Here is a 20,172-nt window from a genome sequence, read left to right on the forward strand (position 1 = left end):
GAGGGTTGAAGGGTAAAGGGAATCCCTGTCATTAATTCACTATTTATAAAACCCAGGCTTATACCTCCTTGCAGAGGGTCTACAAATATTTACTAGTCTACACTTATCACCCTCTCCTCTCTAATCTATAAACCCAGGCCCTGTTCAAAATAACCTTCACTAGACCCTCTCTTGGTTATTATTAGTGGTGATAGTCTATGACAGATTTGGCAATGTCTGGGGTAGGTCCCAGGTCCAAATGGACCCAGACCTCAGCTTACTGACAGAGCAGATAGCTGGTTCAGGATTACAGATTTCTTCTCCCAAAGAAACAGCAAGGGGATAACAAGCAAGATAGGAAAGCAGGATATGATCAGAAGCCAGAGGGCAGGAAGCCACACTCCCCAGTTGCATCCAGAGAGCCAAGCAACCCCATTGAGTTCCAGCAACACCTTTACTTCCAACATTCCAGAGTTTTCTCTGTAGGTCTCATGCATCTGACATCTGCTAACCTCATTTTCCTACTAAACTTATCTCTTCCTCATAACATATTACAGAATTTCTTGTTACTTGCCTACTATTTATAATTGTCTCTTATAATTAATCCTCTACTTCCTTTTTCACTGTGGGTGCTTGTTAAATTTTATATAACATGTTTATTCCTTCAGTTATTTGGGAACCTATTTGAGTTATAAGCACAATTTGTTTTCTTTTGTTATATGTCTCTTTCTATGTTTTTTTCCTCCTTTGTATCTCACCTCATCTCTAAATTATCTTGTTGGGCTGCTCCTTGATCTTTTTCCAATTGCATTATGAGACAGAAGAAGTATGTTAGATATCTATTTCACCTACAAAACACATATACATAACAGAAGGGAGTGAATCCAGAGATGTTGAGTATTGGATGATATTTTCTTTGCTGTATTACACAAGGAAATTCCACAGAGGATAACATAGCAGTAACTGTGGAGATACTGCTAGGTATTAAAGTGAAACTATGTAGTTTGGGTCTTTTCTATCAAGAGAGGTATTTAGCTTTTCCCTAGTAACAAAGGATGTCATGCTCAATTCTCTCATGTTTAGGGATGTATTTGGGAATGCACTAAATCAGTGCAATAGGAAAAGTGCTAGAGTCCATCCAAGCTAAAACTGTAAAATGATGTATTAGTTGTATTATTCAAGTTCATGGGTTCTAGGAGCTAAATGAATATCTGGTTTACATAGTAGGTGTCACCCCATAACTACCCCAGTCTTCCATAAAATATATAACATTGTACAGAGTTCCAGGAATACAGAAAACTTTGTCTCTTCTTATCTCAGGATAAAATCCTGAATTCATCTTCACAGGAGAAAATAGCCAATGCTATTAAATTCCTGAAATCTCTCACATTTGATTCATAATTTGAAAAGATTTCCAAATCTGAATGTGATTTTATCTTACCATAATTTGTAGTGTATTGATTTAGAATCTTGAACCCTAGAGATTACATTTCCCACAATTCTCTTTTCCTTCTCCTGTTTTTGCATCTCCTTATATGAATGGAGTTTCATTTTCCTCCCATTTGGTCTTTCTTGGCTTTGTATTAGCATGAAGGAGGGAATGACTTTTTGACTTTTCTCTGTTTTTTTGTTTCTCTGGTTCTTTTTAATTTCTCTCTGCTCTAAGTTGATTTTAATAAATAGTATTAAAATAATACCTGAAGTAGTGAATATTAATTTTAATCTTTACAGTAGGTTAAATATTAAAAAATAAGATCATTATTAATGGTAATACTTTGTAGTAGCAAACTAACAAAATATATAAGCATCAGTTGGCAACTAATTTAAAAAAATTGGTGCATGCTTGCTATAGATCAGTAGTATACAATAAGAAATGACCTAGGAAAATTCAGGAAATCCTTTGAAGAATTAGATGAATCGATGAACTGTGAAATATGTAGAACCTAGACAACACCACCACAGAACAAAAAAATAAAATAAACTTAGAGGAAAGAAAAAAATCTCTTCCAACAAAAAAATCAAACTACTGAATTCTGAATTATAGTGATTAAGTTTGGCTGCAAAGAAGAGTTTAGAAAAATAACCATTTTCCCTGCATTCCACAGATGAAGGCCTATATGTACCACATGCTGCATTAATATAGTTGAAATGTTAATTTATTGTAGTGAACTACTGTTTTTCTTTATTTTAAACTATTTGTCACAAATGTAAGAAGAAATCTAATTAAGCGGTTTTTAAAACTCATGTTTCCTCTTTAATAGTTTGATAAGTTGTAATGCTGTGATTTAAATAAGATATAACAGTAGGAGGCATAGTATTAAAAATTACTACAATGCTGAAAGTACTTATATATTTCCCTTTTTATTTCTTGTTTCCATGAACTCTCAGGAATGTAACATAAGGAGACTGATGCCTTAGGCTTACTGTGCCATAACAAAGTGGTCCAAGAAGGGAAAGAAGAAAGGTAGATGCCCCTTGTCTTAACCTCTATTTCTGGAATTTGTTAACCATTTCAGCAAAATGTTTCAAAATTCAGTTTAGAAACATGCTCTGTATATCTCATTCTTTTAATTATCTTTCTTAAGTAATTATACAAACCCCATTGTCACCTATTTGGCATTTTTTCATGCCACACAGACTGGATGTCTTATTTCTCTAACTATAATTCTGACTTCTATATTTTGAGTTCAAAAAATGAAGTCAGATCTTTGACTCAGGATATTGGCTTAGCACTAGAATAGGGAGACTCACTGGCAATAGGTTAATTATCACCAAATAGTTGAAGAATTATCAAGTAGCTTTGAAGAGGAAAGACAGATTTTGATTCATTTTATTTCATGAAAAAGAGAGGAATTGAAGTCCAAAAGCTAACCATCTGAGGAGGCATATTCTGTCTCTATAGAGGGAATTACTTTTTAACAATTGGGAGAATATAAAAATATAATGGGCTGACATGAGTCCTATAAAAGATTAATTCCCCTTCCTTTTCAATGAGTTTCCCATCAATGGAATTGTGTAGCTACAAAATGAAGTATTATTTATCACAGATCTTGGAAGATGATGCATCATGTTTCAGGAAAATGTTGGAGAACATGACAATGGTTATTTATGTAATTGTTTTTGTTGAAATTTACTCTGAGATTTTCTGAATTGTTTTGAAGAAAAGAAACCAGGTATGTTTTCATGTGGGCAGGAATCAAAGAGTATGAATAGGAGCATCGAAAGCATCCCTTAGGTAGATTTATTTGTAGGCTTCTGATCTTTCATCTAGTATTTATTACTCAAAATATGTTTGATTTGCTAAATTCTGGAAAAGAAACCATTAACCAAAACATTAGAATTTTCAAAAACTCATCTTCATTGATTACATATCAGATGTAAAATATTAATTAATACACAATCTACATCAAAATTCTACAAAGAAACTCAAATACAGAACTTCTTCAAAGGAGTATTAGTGATCTCTCTCTCTCTATATATATATATATTTTAAATTTTTCAATTGAAAAAAAAAAGACAAGAACAAGAATAGCACATTTAGGCATCTTTTACAATTGCCTAAAGGAAGCTATATAACATGATTTTTCCCTCTTCTGTTGTGAAAATAATAGACTACAGGAACTAAAAGCTCATAAAAACTCTCTCTCTCTCTCTCTCTCTCTTAAAATTCCTGGAATCATAATTCCATTCAAAGATACTAGGTTAAGTCTTTGTCCATAATTGACTAGAACATAAATGACTAGAACATTATAAGATTTTATTATTGTCCATGAATACATAGCTTGCAGTTAACAGAACTAACATTTTAGCCCAAATCTTCCATATGCAAAACCCTCCATTTCCTGCTTACTAATTCTTTTGAAAAATATTATTGGCTAGAAAATAAATTGATATAGAACCTTCCTTCACTGGCATTAATATAATAAAGGAATAAATAGCATCTAACTGGAAATAATTGAATTAAAGATTTAATTAAAGACTTTTAAAGCTTTAAGCACCAAAGTGTACTAAGACTATTGAAATTCAAGGAATATAAATGCAATTGCTTTTATTTTAAAGAACAATATTGCTCTGGAAATGCCCTATAACTTCTCCAGATTCTTCCTTGCTATAAAAAGAATAATGAACCAAGTGATCTTATGAAAAGACTAGTTTGAGTCTTTACAGTTAATCAATCAGCAATGAAGAGTTGAGTCAATCATTTAAGTTTTGATCTCATTTGTAAAACAAAAAAATAATTTTTGCTAGTAAAAATCTGAAATGAAAGAGCTGGAAAGTACTTTAGAGGGCCATTTAATGCAACATCCTACTTATACAGATGTAGATACTAAGGATAAGAGAGGGTAAATTATTTGTCTAAGGTCACACATGTAGTGACAGCACTTAATCCATGTTCTCCAACTTTAAAACTAATGTTTTTTCTATGATACCAAAGGATAAAATTAGTTATTTCAATTTCAATTTCAAAGTAATTGAGATGCTGGACTTCATTATATCCTTGAAAAATAACTCTGATGTGAGGAAGAGCCAAGATAGTGAGTTAGAGACAGCAACAGTTCAGACCTCCCTAAACCCTTCCTCACCAATCAAAAACACAATGCTTTGAGGAGACTGAAAATCAAATCTAAAAATAGGACAGATCTAGGGAACCCTCCTCCTGGACCCAACTTAAAAGATATGGCCCCCAAAAGTCTGAATTCTAGAATATGTGGGTTTAAGGGGAAGGTCCAGTCTTCCCCCACCTATAGCACTGAGGCTCCAGCAGAGGCTGGAATCTCTGGGTGGGCAAGGGCACTAGTCTAGAAGGAGTACCTTGCCAGCCAGGTTTAGGACTTAGTACACAGGCAGGGTAGAGGCACCTGGAGGAGAAAAGCAGATAAGGCAGCCTAGTTGCAGCCAAGATGCTCTATCTTGCCCCCCCTCATTTTCTGGAGGTTTTGGCCTTGGGGCACATCCAACTTTTCAGATCAACTCCTCCACCCTGTCTCAATCTCATAAATAGGGCAGATAAGAAACCTTCAGAGGGCAGGGAAGTTCAGTGTCCAACACCTCTCCCTCATAGACTGATCTGAGAGCCTTGATGACTAAACTCCAAGGGCAAAAGCTGCAACAAACTACAGACATCAATCTTCACAATAGGGTAAGAAACCCATCTCCCTTTCATCTTCTGCTGTCAGCTGGGGAAGATCTGACTAACCTGATCAATTGACAGAACAGAGAAGAAGCCCTTCCAGGACAGAACAACCCAAACCCACAATCCAACACATAATGACAGGAGCAATAATATAGGCAAATATAGGCAGAGTAAGATGGGGGAAATATGAGCAAACAACAGAAAAATAAAAAATACATTACAATCAGCAGCTTCTATCCAGGCAATGAACAAAGAGCAAATGGAACAGAGGAAGATCAAGGAACACTAAGCAAAAACACAGAAACCCCAGTGAATTGGACACAGTTCTGAAGACAACTGGGAAAAGAACATAAAAAGCAAAATAAATCATCTGGAAACAGAAAATAGTTTCTTGAATAGCAAAATTGATCAGCTTGAAAATGAGGCAAAGGAGATGAAAGATGGGACAAAGAAGATGAAAGATGACTGCCAAAGAAAATCAGACCAGATGGAGAAGGATGACCAAAAATCCAGGGATGAAATTCAGTCTTTAAAAACTAGAATCCAACAACTAGAAGCAAATAACTTCACAAGGTAGCAGGAAACTATAAAAAAATCAAAAGAATGAAAAAATTGAGCAAAATATGAAACATCTCATTCACAAAACAAAAATCTGGAAAACACATCTAGGAGAGACAACTTAAGAATCATTGGTCTACTGGAAGATGACAAACGAAAAAGCCTGGACATCATTCTACAGGAAATTATCCCAGAAAACTGCCCCTGACATACTAGTGCAACAGGGAAAAGTGGAGATGAAAATAATATACTGATCACCTACTGTACTTAATCCCCCACTGACAACAACCAGGAATGTTATAGTCAAATTCAAGAACTACCAGACCAAGGAAAAATATTACAGGCTGCTAAGAAATCATTCAGATTCCATGGAACCATAGTTAGGATAACACAGAATCTGGCTGCATCTACAATGAAGGACCAAAAGGCATGTAATATGGTATTCTGGAAAGCAAGGGAACTAGGTCTACAACCAAGAATCAACTACCCAGCAAAGCTGATTATATTCTTGCAGGGGAAAGTATGTTCATTCAATAACATAGAAGACTTCCAAGCATTAATTAAGAAAAGACTGGTCTTGAACAGAAAATTTAATGACCAAACACAGAACTCAAGAAAATCACCAAAAGGTAATTAAGAAAAGGGAAATACAAAAAAACAAAAACAAAGAAACAACTTTTTTTAAGGGACCAATAAGTTAAAATGATTTGTATCCCTACAAGAACTGAGGATATTGATAACTCTTAAGAATTGTTATTATCACCTAGGGAGCTAGAAGAACTATACTTAGAGGGAACAGCAACAAACTCTAAAGGATGAAATGTCAGAACATATATATACATATACATATTCACACACACAGATATATATATATATATATACATATATATATATATATGTAATTAGAGGTAAAAAATAACCCTGATAAGTAGACAGTAATGTTATTAACATCAGGAAAATAGTTCTTATTCACAAATATTTATCAATATCTACCAAGTGAAAAACATAAGCACTGTTTAGAATATCAATATAAAATTGTATGATATTTGTCCTTACAATAAAAGGACCATCAGAAAAATACACATTTATTCAAATAATATTAAACCACATTGAAATACTTAAAATATAAAAGACATAACATTCAATTTCATGGCAATTTTAGTGCATAGCACCCATGCCTGCTTTAATCAGAAAAAATTTAATGAAACAAATATGCTTGAGTGATTCTTGCTTCTTTGAAGAATTTATGATTCTTTAAAGCACAATAGTGAAACCTTAAAATAATAAACTTGAACATGGACTGACAATTAAAAAAAAAACTATTGAACTAACAAAAGCTTAAACATGAGATGAGGATTATTTCCTCTTTAATTACTTGGAAAATCAAAGTTAGGTAGCAATTAATTTTGTACTTGAAAAGAACTCTTGCTCCAGAGTAAAAGGACCTGAGATCAAATCTTATCTCTGATCGTTACTTACAATATAACTTTAGTAAAATCATTGACAATTTCAGTTTCAGTATTCTCAGCTATATAAATGTGTTTGGCCGGGCTGCTGAGGAGCCAGCCCAAAGGGAAAAATTTGCTGGTTTCCCAGAGAACCAACTCAGAGAGGCCAAAAAGGACAGATGGACACACACACACACACACACACACACACACACACACACACACACACAGAGAAACAGAAATAGACAGTAGAGGGAAAAGGAGTCATAATGACTGAGTAAATAATATGGGCTGGAGAGGAAAAATAAATCTTTGTGCAACAGGTTCCGTTTTATTGAGTGTAGGTCCAATACACATGAGATTTTTCTCTAGTAACTAAAGAAGTATTATTACATCATTGAAAGCCAGTCAGGAATTATAGACATTAAAACATGGTTAGCCAATCATGGATTATGGAGTAGCAAAGAGGAGGGGGAACACAATTCAGTCATCAGAAAATACAGCATCTTTGTTCTTAGTATGCATTTTTCCATGAAGATACAGCTTCAAGTTTCTTGCCCAAAATAGTGCTAAGCCTTGCAGATATGGCTCAAGGATTTGCTTTTCTGAGGAGTTGGACCAGACATCTCGAGTCCACTTAAGGAATATTTTAGGTTATTATCTTGGAGAAAAAGTTAGCTCCTAAAAAAGAAAAGTAATTCTTTTGAAATCTAGCCTTGCCAAATGATTTCAGAGCAGAAGTTCAGACCTGCCCTTTTTCCTGCTTTTCCTCAGTGGACCCAAGGTGTCTGTATGGCTCTGTTATATAAAGATAAGGTTTGATGATATGGCCTTTGGCATCCTTTTCCCCTCTTGAAGTGTTTTCCTATAATTTCAATGAAGAAAGTAAGATAAATAAAGCAACTTCACCTGAAGTATTTTGTTATTTGTTAACAAGATCCATACAACTATTGAAATAAACTGTCCAAAGCCTCAGTAAAACCACATTATTTCTCTAATCAAATGGTGCCCTACTGTTTTTAGGATAAAATATGAATTCTCAGTAGCCTAGTGTTAAATTCCTTGATAATCTGCCTCAAATAGGACTTTCTATTTTGATTTCACATTGTTCCTAAGTCTTCACCCTTCTCTTCTACCTTAACTATATTACGAGGTGCTCTTCCCATGTGACATTATAATTCCTACTTCCATTTATTTGTAGAAGTGTTCCAAGGAAAATTAAATTGTGACTCCTATTATTCATTTCTTAATTCCTAGTTAGTAGTCACTGTTGTTTTTCTCATAATGCGCAAGAGTATATGCTTACTCTACAGGATTTTAAAAAATGTGAATGTCATCTAAATATGCCACCATGTAATATAGGCATATATATATATATATACATATATATATATATGTATATATATATATATTAAAGTCTTTCTTCATGTAGATAGATGGATACATGAATAAGGAGTGACCTTCAAATGTAGTATAGACATGTGTATTTTTAAAGGAAGCTGAATAGGCATGCATAACCTCTTCCCTTCCTTCTCCATGGGACATTTTAATTCCTATAAGGAAGACAAACACCACTCTGCTCTTCTTGGGTATAAAAAGGGGGGCTCCTAGACTAGAAGTATATTTTTGGGATCTCTAAATTATTATTCATCTAGGGGAAACAATTTATTATTTCTGATCACATCATTAATTGAGTAAGAATAATTCAAGCTCTGCATCTCGAATTGACTTTCCTTCTTCCCAGTATCACAATGAACACATGTAGGAAACATAGAGGAGAGAAACCATTTATTCAAATTGATATCAAAATTTGAGTTGGAAAAAGTACATATAGGAGAATGTGTTCCAGATAATATAGAAAGAAGTACCTCTCCTATTGGAAGCAAGGTAAATAAGGTCAACAGAGTGACTCTCAAATACCACCCAAAGAGAAATTCCCTAAAGATCCTAGTTCCTTCCATACCAGCTTTCCAAAGAGCATTAATCTCTCATCAGTAACCTGAAATTATTTTGGGCTCATACGTTTTCTTTCTTGAGGATAGAACTCAGAAGAATCACCAAACAATTCCAGATTCCAAAGGAGAGTGAACAAACTCCAGGATGTCTGAAGATATTAAAAATTCCTGAAATGAGTGGAGTTTTGTCTCTCTTGTTCTCCTCAACTGTGCAATAGCATTCATGTAGACTTGGAGCAATGATTTCTATAACTGAAGAGAGGAGTCCTTTCCAATGGCCTCTGGGACTCAGATTCCATTAAAATGTAAGTACATACATATACATTAAATGTGTTATCACATTAAAAAAGTTAACTATTCTAAATATAAACAGTGTATTTAAAACTTTCCTTTAGAAATATATGCACGTTTATTTTTGGTTGCAAAATATTGATTTACTTCTATTTTGTATCCATTATGACCTTGAACTCATAAAATAACTCTTAGATGCTGGGATATCAACATTGGGAATAGCCTATCACAGTGACCTATGAGAGTAAGTGATTTTCTACAGTTTTTGTTGTTTTTATTTTATCTTAGAAAAGTTTCAAAACAAAAAGAACCTAACCTATTTAGGAGAGATAGAATTTATTAATTATTCCTCTTGAAATATAAGAGAAATAAAAAACCTAAATAAAAATGCATATCTACATATAAATTTAGTAGTATATATTAATCTATCTATCATCTATTAACCTATAGGTATAGATATAGGTAGATATAGATAGATGTAGATATAGATAGATATAGGTATAGATTATTATAGCTATAATTGTGGATATACAAATCCCAAAATAGACTGTAAATATATATAGTCTTCTTCTGAGAATGCATATTTATTTATCATATTAATACATATGATACAGATAAAATGACTTATTTATGTATATACTCCCAAATCCATAGACAAACATGTGTTATTATATACTTGTCTGTGTGCATGCCCTATATGTCAGTGTAATATATACATACATATATACATACATAAATACATACAACAAAGTATATGGAAATGGAGGAGATAAGTAAATTCAGGGAGGGGAATTTTGCCTGGAAGAAGAGGCAAAATTCAAAAGGAAAAAAAAATTATAAATAGAAGAACTTGAATGAAATAATAGAGAAATAGTATAGGGGTAAAAGCTGTAACAGGTATACCAGCTGCTGTCACCAGATAAGTGGCCAATGTGGTGGCAGTAGCAGATCAGGCTAAGATGGTAAAGTAAGAATAAATTGAAGCCTGCCAACTACTCTCCAAATGACCAAAGAAGAACAAAAATGTCTCTAAAAAGTTGGAATGGTAGAAGTAACAGAAGAAAGAATGAAACAGTGTTCTGGCTCTGAACATCATAGACAGAGGGCTAGGAGACCTGATCTCACTGGGGTACTAGGAAGGAGTGCTGAATAAGCCCTAGTGGGACTCATGGGCAACATAAGTCAGGTGACAGGAGAGAGAGAAAACAGTCAGCTAAGTCTAACCTCAGCAGAGTAAGAGCAGAAACCAACTCAATAAAGAATAAGCATCAGTGGGAAGAACTCAACTCAACAAGGTCCAGCTTCTTTGGGACTGAGTAGAACCCCCTCAAATCAGTTAAACTGAATAGCTGCAAAACTCCACAAAGAAGGCAAACAAGGTCACCTCTATGCAGAATGCTCAAAATTAGACTGAAAGAGCTAAGACAACTCTAGGTACAATTTAAGTATAGGACAGTACTCTCTCCACAACAGTTGAGGTGCTAAGCTTCAGCATATAGCAAAAATAATCCCCAACTGAACAAAAGATAGAGAAAAAGTTTGATACAAGAAAAATATTTCAATAGCATAGATGACCAAAATAAGCTCAGAACAGGACAGCAATTGAAAAACAAAAATGTGGAGCCTCAAAGGGTAATACAAAAGGTAGTCAAGGCCAAAATGAATCCCAGAAGACTTCCAAAAAAGTTTAGAAAAACAAATTATAAGAAATGAAAATAGGTGAGATTAAAACAACTAATGAAAATGAAATTATTGCAATTATTAGAGGGTATTTTGCCCAGTTACATACCAATAAATCTGACCATCTAAATGAAATACATGAATATTTAAATATAAGTGGCCCAGATTAACAGAAGGTGAAATAGAGTACTTCAACAATCCCATTTCAGAAAAAAAAAAAAGAAATTGAATAGGCAATCAATGAACTCCCTAAGAAAAAAAAATCCTCAGAGCCAGATGGGTTCTCACAAGTGGATTCTGGTAAACAATTAAGAAATAATTAAATACAATGCTTTATTAGCTATTCAAAAAATAGCTGAAGAACTCTACCAAATTCCTTTTGCAAATGCAAATATTGTATTTAGCCTTAAACCAGACAGAACAAAAGCAGAGGAAGAAAACTACAGAAAATATACTTAATATTTTAAACAAAATATTAGCAGGAAGATTACAGCAATATATCACAAGTATTATTCACTATGATCAAGTATATTTTATACCGGAGAGGTAGGAATGGTTCTATATTAGGAAAACCATCAACAATCGACCATATCAATAACCAAACCAAAAGATTTTTTGAAGAGACATGGAAAAAAGCTTTTGACAATATCCAACAAGTATTCCTATTAAAAACACTAGAGAACCATCAATGCAATATCAGCGAAAATTCCAAAAGACTTATAACAGAGAATACTATCCACCTCCAGAAATGGAACTGTTGAGTTGGATGGTTTTAGATCAAAGTATGCTATCTTTCATACCAATATATTTACAGTTTTATTTGGGGTTTTTTGTTTTGTATGAGTGTGCTCTTACAACAATGACTAATATGGAAATGTTTTTTTTTAAGGAGCAGATGCATGGCCCAGATAAAATTGCTTACCAAACCTAAGTGGAGAGTGGAAAGAGAGGAAAGGAGATGGATTGGAGCTTATCATTTTGGAAAATATAGGTTGAAAATTATTATTAATGCAGTTGGGAAAATAAATTATTCCCCAAAGTACATTAAAATAAATAACAAATTTCTCCAAATGATAAAGATAAACTTTAAAAAAAACATCAGCAAACACTAAATAAAATGGATATAAACTAGACACTTTCCCAATAAGGTAAAGGATGAAAAAAATGGCCACTATCACTGCTATTATTCAATATTGTACTAGCAATTCTAGCTATAGCAATAAGAGAAAAAGAAGAAATTGAAGTAACCCGCATATACAGTGAGTAAATAAAGCCATTTTTTTTTTTTGCAGACGATATGGTAGTATCCCTAGAAAATTCTAGAGAATCAACCAAAAAACTGATCAAAACAATTAACATTATTAACAAAGTGGCAGAGTATAAAGGAAATTGAAAGAAATAATCAAGAATCCTTTATACTACATATAAAGTCCATCAGGAAAGAGAAAGAGAAATCTCATTTAAAATAAATATAGAGAATATAGACTACACAGATATCTACCTTCCTTGAAAAACCAAGGAACTACATGATTACAACTACAAGACACTTATTTTTTTTAATTTAGAATAATTTTCCATGATTCTATGACTCATGATTTTTCCCAAATCTCTTTCCTTTCCCCTCCCAGAGCTAACAAGTAATTCCACTGGGCTATCATTTTTCAAAACCTATTTCCATGCTATTCATATTTGCAATAAAGTGATCTTTTAACATCAAAACTCTAATCATATCTGTATTGAACTATGTGATTGATTATATGCTTTCTTTCTGTGTTTTTACTCCCACAGTTCATTCTCTGGATGTGGATACCATTCATTCTCATAAGTTCCTCTGGATTTGCCTGAATCATTACATTGCTACTAGTAAAAATGTCTATTAGATTTGATGGTGCCATAATGTCTGTCTGTGTACAATGTTCTCCTGATTCTACTCCTTTTGATCTGCATCAACTCCTGGAGGTCTTTATAGTTCACATAGAAATCCTCCAGTTCATCATTCCTTTCAGCACAATAGTATTCCATCATCATCAGATATCAAAATTTATTCAGTGATTTCCTAATCATTGGATATTTTCCAATATTTTGCTACCACAAAGAGTGTGACTATAAATATTTTTGTACAAGAATTTTTACCTATTATCTCTTTGGAGTACAAACCCAGAAGTACTATGGCTGGATCAAAGGGCAAATATTATTTTAAAGCCCTTTGCTCGTAATTCAAAATTGCCCTCCAGAATGGTTGAAACAATTCACAACTCCACCAGCAGTGTATTAGTGTCCAAATTTTCTCACATCCCCTCCAATATTTATCAATTTGCTTTGCTGCCATATTGGTCAGTCTACTAGGTGTAAGGTGGAACCTCAGTGTCATTTTGATTCCTATATTTTTAAATTAGGAGCCATTTATGACACGTTTTCATGTGGTTATTGATAGTTTTGATTTCTTCAGGTGAAAACAACCTATTCATGTCCCTTGACCATTTGTTGATTAGGGAATGGCTACAAGACACTTTTTTACAGAAATAAAATCAGATCTAAAGAACTGGAAAAACATTAATTACTCATGGGTAGACTGAGCTAATATAATAAAAATGACAGTTATTTCTAAATTAATTTACTTATCAATTTACTTTACAATCAACCTACCCAAAAGGTATTTCATAGAACTAGACAAATAATAACAAAATTCATCTGGAAGAACAAAAGAACTAGAATATTAAGGGAATTAATAAAAAAATGAAGGAAGGTGACATCTCTACAGTATTTCAAACTATATTATAAGGCATAAACCATCAGAACTATCTGGTACTGGATAAGAAATAGAGTAGAGGATCAATGGAATAGGCTAGCTACTCTGAACACAAGGTTAAATGATCATGGTAACCTAGAGTTTCAGAAACCCAAAGATCCAAGCTTCTGTAAAAACTCTTTATTTGCTGGAAAAACTGGAAAATGGTAGTGCAGTAGTTAGGGATAGATCAAAACCTCATATCAAATACCAAAGTAAAGTCAAAACAGACACATGATGAAAAAGGAATGATAACATAAATTAGGAAAGCACCGAATAGTTTTTCTGTCAGACCTATGCACAAGGGAAGAATTTTGATCAAAAGAACACATAGAGGACATTATGAGAAATAAAATAGATAACTTTTACTACATTAAATTAAAAAAAAGTTTCTGCATAAACAAAATCAAGGCAAATAGCAAATTGAGGGGAAAAATCATATCAAGTCTCTCTTACAAAGGCTTCATTTCTCAAATAGATAACTGAGTCATAGCTATGAGAATAAAAATATTTTCTAGTTGATAATGGTGAAAGATATGAACAGGTAATTCTCAGATGAAGAAATTAAACTATATTGAATCATATGAAAAAATGTACCAAATCAGTATTGATTATAAAAATATAACTTAAAGCAACATTAGGAACCATATAATAGTCATCAGATTAGGTAATATGACAATAAAGGAAAATGATAAATGCTGGAGGAGATGTAAAAAAAAGAAATCAGGACCACTTAGGCTACCATGTGAGTGCCAAAAAAGGCATCCCTGGTCCAGGGGGAAGTCAAGTTCCTGGGATATAAACTGAAAGGGGGCCATAGATGGCTAACTCAAGCAATGAAAGACACAATTCTGCAGATTCTGCAGATTCCATGTCCCTCCACAGCTAGGCAGCTCCATGAGTACCTGGGCTCACTGGGGTTTTGTAGATTGTGGATACCCTCCTTTGCTGAAATTGCGCAGTCCTTATACAATCTGATCAGAGAATCCCCAGACTGGGAATGGACCCCACAGGCTGAAGAGGCCTTCCAACACCTTCATAGGGCCATACTTGAGGCCCCAGCCCTAACACTTCCAAACCCTGAAAAACCCTTCCCACTTTTTATTGAGGAGAAACATGGGATTGCAAAAGGTGTATTAACCCAAAGGTTAGGGCCCTGGAATAGACCAGTGGCATATCTGTCAAAATGCCTTGACCCTGTGGCTGCTGGGTGGCCCCCTTATCTTCTCACTGTAGCTGCAACTGCCTTGTTAACTAAGGATGCTGACAAACTGACTTATGGACAATCTCTAATTCTCTCTACCACCCATGCTTTTGAAGAGGTATTGAAACAGCCACTGAGCCCCGCTAGTTTTCACACGCCAGATTGGCATATTACCAGTCACTGCTATTAGATAATTCACACATCTCATTCAGGGTTATCTCTTCACTCAACCCAGCTACCCTGCTGCCTAATCCATCTACTAATCTGGCCCCTATACATGATTGTGGAGAAGTTTTAGCAGAAGCAATCACTGCCCAACCCAGGTTACAAGACGAACCCCTTCCAAACAGTGATCTAATTATATTCACAGATGGCAGCAGCTTTCTTGAAAACAGGTGCCTCTTGGCTGGGGTGGCCATCATGAATGCAGCATGTGAGACTGTGTGGGCTGCAACCTTACCCACAGGAATCTCAGCCCAGAAAGCTGAGTTGGTTGCCCTAACGCAAGCCCTTAGGTAGGAAGAAGGGAAAAGAGCCACAGTATATATGGATAGCAGGTATGCCTTTGCCACCCTACATGTGCATGCCCAGATATATTGGGAAAGGGGGTTTGTTACTTCTGGTGGAGCTCCAGTCTGTAATCTTCCTGAAATCCAGGATCTCCAATTGGCAGTTTGGGAACCAAAAGCAGTGGTCATGGTACATACCCCTGGGCATCAAAAGGGAGACTCCTTGGAAGCTCAAGGGAATACGTTGGCAGATTGGGCAGCTAAAGAGGCGGCTCGGGACAAGTCACAATTCTTACCACAACTACCATCCTTCCATGTCTGGATGGAGAACCCCAATATACTAAGGAAGACCTTACTTGGATCAAGAGCCTCCTAAGACAGGCAGAGGGAGCTTGGTACTATGACCCTGAAGGGAATCTGCTCCTTCCAGAGACATTGGGGAAGCTCTTTACTACCCACTTATACCACCTCTCTCACTTAGGAGACTGAAAACTTGCCCAACTCTTGGACAAGGGCAAACTCAAGTCTAGAGGGAGAAGCTGCTTCCTTTGCTGGCTGGTTGACTCTTGCAAAGCATGCTAACTCCTCCATGCAGCCAAACATGACAAAAACATTGGGCAGAGAACAAGGGTACAAAGGCCTTGCCAGCATTGGGAAATTGACTTTACCGAAATAAAACCGGGGAAGTTTGGGTTTAAATATCTCCTTGTTCTAGTTGATACCTTCTCAGGAAGGCCAGAAGTGTTTCCAATTAAGACCAAAACTGCATTAATAGTTGCAAAGAAACTTCTTGAAGCAATCATCCCTTGGTATGGGTTACCTGAGACCATTGCCTCAGACAATGGTCCCGCTTTCATGAGTAAAATTACACAAGGGGTGGCCACAGCTCTGGGAACAAATTGGAAATTGCATTGTGAATATAACCCCCAGAGTTCAGGCCAGGTAGAGAGGATGGATAGAACAATTAAGGAGATCTTAACCAAATTGGTCCTCAAGACTGGCATAGACTGGGTGACCTTCCTTCCCTTGGCCTTGTTCCAAGCCTGGAACACCCCAGGACCCTCATCTTTAATCCCTTATGAAATCCTGTATGGTTCCCTACCCCTCCCCCCATTCTTCCCACACTCCCAAACCTGTAGGGAAGGAACATACCTCCTGAACTATGGCCTATGCTGTTGAGTCTAGCACATTTTCAGAAGGACCTTTGGCCTTGAGTCAGGGATCTCTTTCAACCTGCCCCTTATGACCCCCACCCTTACCAACCTGGTGATTGGGTGGAGATTAAAAGACATCAGAAAAGCTCCTTACAGCCCCAGTGGAAGGGCCCCTTTGTAACCCTCTTTGTTACCCCCTCTGTTCTAAAGGTCGATGGAATTGGTCCTTGGCTATACCACTCTCATGTCCGGTAGGCTGAACCACTGGACCAGAATTCACTGAAAGTCTGGGTGGCCCATAAGCATCCGACAGACCCTTTGAAGATTAAGCTGACTCATCACCCATCTCCCTGACCGTTTCCAGGATAAGAAAAACTCCACTATGGCATCTGCCTTCTTCCTTGCCTTCCTCCTCACCCCTGAATTTCTGCTGTCCTCTACCCCCATCGACCCTGGAAATGGTCCCTCAGCAGCTGGGACACCTCAACAAATATTGCCTCCACTACGACCTCTGATTCTCCAAGCTTCCTCTTTACACCTTGCCAAGCTCTCACCTCCATTATGTGGTGGCCTAGGCCTTAAGCCTTTTGTCCTTTTTGACTATTATCTGTGCCTGGCCTCAGCCCCAAGTATATCCTATTGTAATTCTCCCAACCAATTTTATTGTGCATACTGGGGGTGTGAAACTTGGGCTACCTGGCAGCAGGCCCCAGTCCCCCAATTCCTCATTACTCCTAACCTGGTCCCCTCCGGGTTGTAATCCTCATAGTATGATTTGATGGTCCAATGGAAGGGGCCACATCAACCTGGTAGAGGCAGTAGGGAACTGCCAGTTCCTGATTATAACCATCCTAAATCCCCAGGATCAGGGCTGGCTCCTAGGGAGAACCTAGGGTTTTAGGGCATATGTATCAGGTACTGACCCAGGGGGGCTGATCCTGATCAAGAAAGAACCCCTAGCCCTCCCCTCCTACCCAGTGGGACCCAATCCAGTTCTCCAACCCCTAGCCCTTGCCCCTTCCTTGCCCTTATCCTCTGCTCCCTCCTTGCCCCCAGCCCCTACCCCTTCCTTTCCCTCAGTTCTTGGTCCCTCTGTGAAACCTATGCCCCCCTTACCTCTGTCATACTCACCTGAGTTAGCCTATCCTACCTCACCCCCCAACTCTGCCCCTACGGACCCACTATTGCCTCTTCTTGAAGCAGCCTATATGACCCTAAACCACACCTTCCCAAATATGACCACTGATTGCTGGCTCTGTTTAGTCTCCTACCCTCCGTACTATGATGCTATAGCCCTCAATGCTACTTATAATATTTCCACAGAGATCAGCCCCGACAGTTGCTATTGGGAGAACAGAAAGGCCGGCCTGACCCTCCCAGGTGTCTCAGGCCAAGGGGTTTGTATTGGAAGATCCACCCTGATCTCTCGCATGCCACAATGCCTCCCCTTCCAGGCCCTCACAGACTCCCCGGCTTGGTACCTTCCTCCTGAAGGGGCCTGTTGGACTTGCACGGTTTCTGGCCTTACTCCCTGTGTGGCCACCTCTACCTTAACTAACAACAAAGAGGTGTGCGTCTTGGTCACTGTCATACCCAGGGTCCTATACCACCCGGGAGACAAATTCCTGGCCTACTGGGAGCAACACAAACACCCCTGCATTCGGAGGGAGCCTGTTCTGGCATTAACACTGGCCACCATACTTGGACTGGCAGGGATTGGTAGAGGCGTAACCTCCTTAGTCCTCCACCACAAAGATCTCCAGACCTTACATATGGCTATAAATGAAGATTTACGGTGCATTGAGAAATCTCTTGATGCCCTGGAAAAATCCCTGTCATCCCTCTCTGAGGTAGTGCTCCAGAATCACAGAGGTCTTGATCTCTTCTTCCTGCAGGGAGGTGGACTATGTGTGGCATTGAAGGAAGAATGCTGTTTCTATATCGACCACATGGGTGTAGTTAGGGAGTCACTGGCCCAATTTAAAAAGAGCCTAGATGCTAGGGAAAAAGTCCTCACTTCCGCAAACCGTGGTATCAACAGGTCTTCCAGGCCACCCCCTGGTTCACCACCCTGATCTCCACACTCATAGGACCCTTGGCCATTCTTATCTTCCTGGCTTTTGTGGCTTGTATACTCAATCGCTTGGTCCAGTTTGTGAAAGATCAGATAAACACAGTTCAATTCATGGTCCTAAGGCAGCAATATCTACCCTTAAATGACATCAATACCCCTAGCAGGATTCCACTCCCATGAGTAGGATATCTCAGTTTCCTAAAAAGAAGTGGGGAATGAAGAAACAGATTAATATCATGAGAACTTGCCCTCCAGATTAATCCCAAATGGGCCCCATATTCCAAGAACTAAGAATGACATATCCTTATTTATGTTTCACAAGCATATGCCATTCCAGGTTTTATAAGCATATGTTATCTTAGGCTTCACAAGGATATGTTATCCCAGGCTTCACAAGGATATGTTATTTCAGGTTTACAAGGATATGTTATCTCAGGACTTCAGGTTTCACAAAGATATATTGTCTCAGGGGACACTGACCTGACCTAGGATCTTGTGACAATATGTTGAACATCTGGGTACCAAAGACTAAGATTGATGTGTCCTTCCTTTTGGTGCCTAAGTGTAAGACCACCCCCTTCCCTTACTGCCCCTACACAAACCTCCTCTAGGAAAGGCTCAGGGACACACTTCTTGTGAAGACTCAGGCTATAGCTTGTATTAAAGTACCTCCTGCATATTGCATTACTGTTTGTGTGTGTCCTCTTTGGAATCAGAACCAGAACTGGACATTACAACCTCAAAAGGACAGAAATCAACACCAGACAAATAAAGGGTCTCTCCGACTGAACAACTGTAAAGGTAGGCAATGAGTGAAAATTCCCATGTTATGAGGGGAAGAAACTGCACTAATCAAAGTACAAGCTGATCATACCTCCTTTATACCATCTACTGTGCCAGTGTTAAAGTGAGGGCCAGGGCAATCCCTAAAATCTCAGGGGCTGCCTGAAAGCACACTACCTCTGAGGGTAGTGCCAAGCCTTGACAAAGAGACTCAAGTTTGAAGAGCTCAGAGATTAGGCAGCAGAGAACAGAGCTTGAACAGAAACACTGCTGGCCACAGCCAGAGGCAGCAGGGGCTTGGAAGATAGCCTCAGGGAAAAAATATACTGTAGCTGGAAACACAAGCTGCATAAGTTGAGGAAACTGAAAACCCCTTAAAGTATTCACTACACAAAGAATATTATATATCAACCTGTTCTCACTCAGGCTTCTGACAGAAGCTAAAAAGGCAATGACCACCAACATGCAGGAACCTCTATCCACTAGAGGCAAAAGAAATAAGCAATAGTAAAAAAAAAAAAAGCTCTTGACTGTGGATAATTTCGAAGTAGAAAAAAGAGCAAAACTGAGAAGCACAGCAGAGAAAATGAAAATCACACAAGTACTTTCCAAACA

Source organism: Monodelphis domestica, chromosome 8 (assembly GCF_027887165.1).
Source record: "Monodelphis domestica isolate mMonDom1 chromosome 8, mMonDom1.pri, whole genome shotgun sequence".
Taxonomy (NCBI): domain Eukaryota; kingdom Metazoa; phylum Chordata; class Mammalia; order Didelphimorphia; family Didelphidae; genus Monodelphis; species Monodelphis domestica.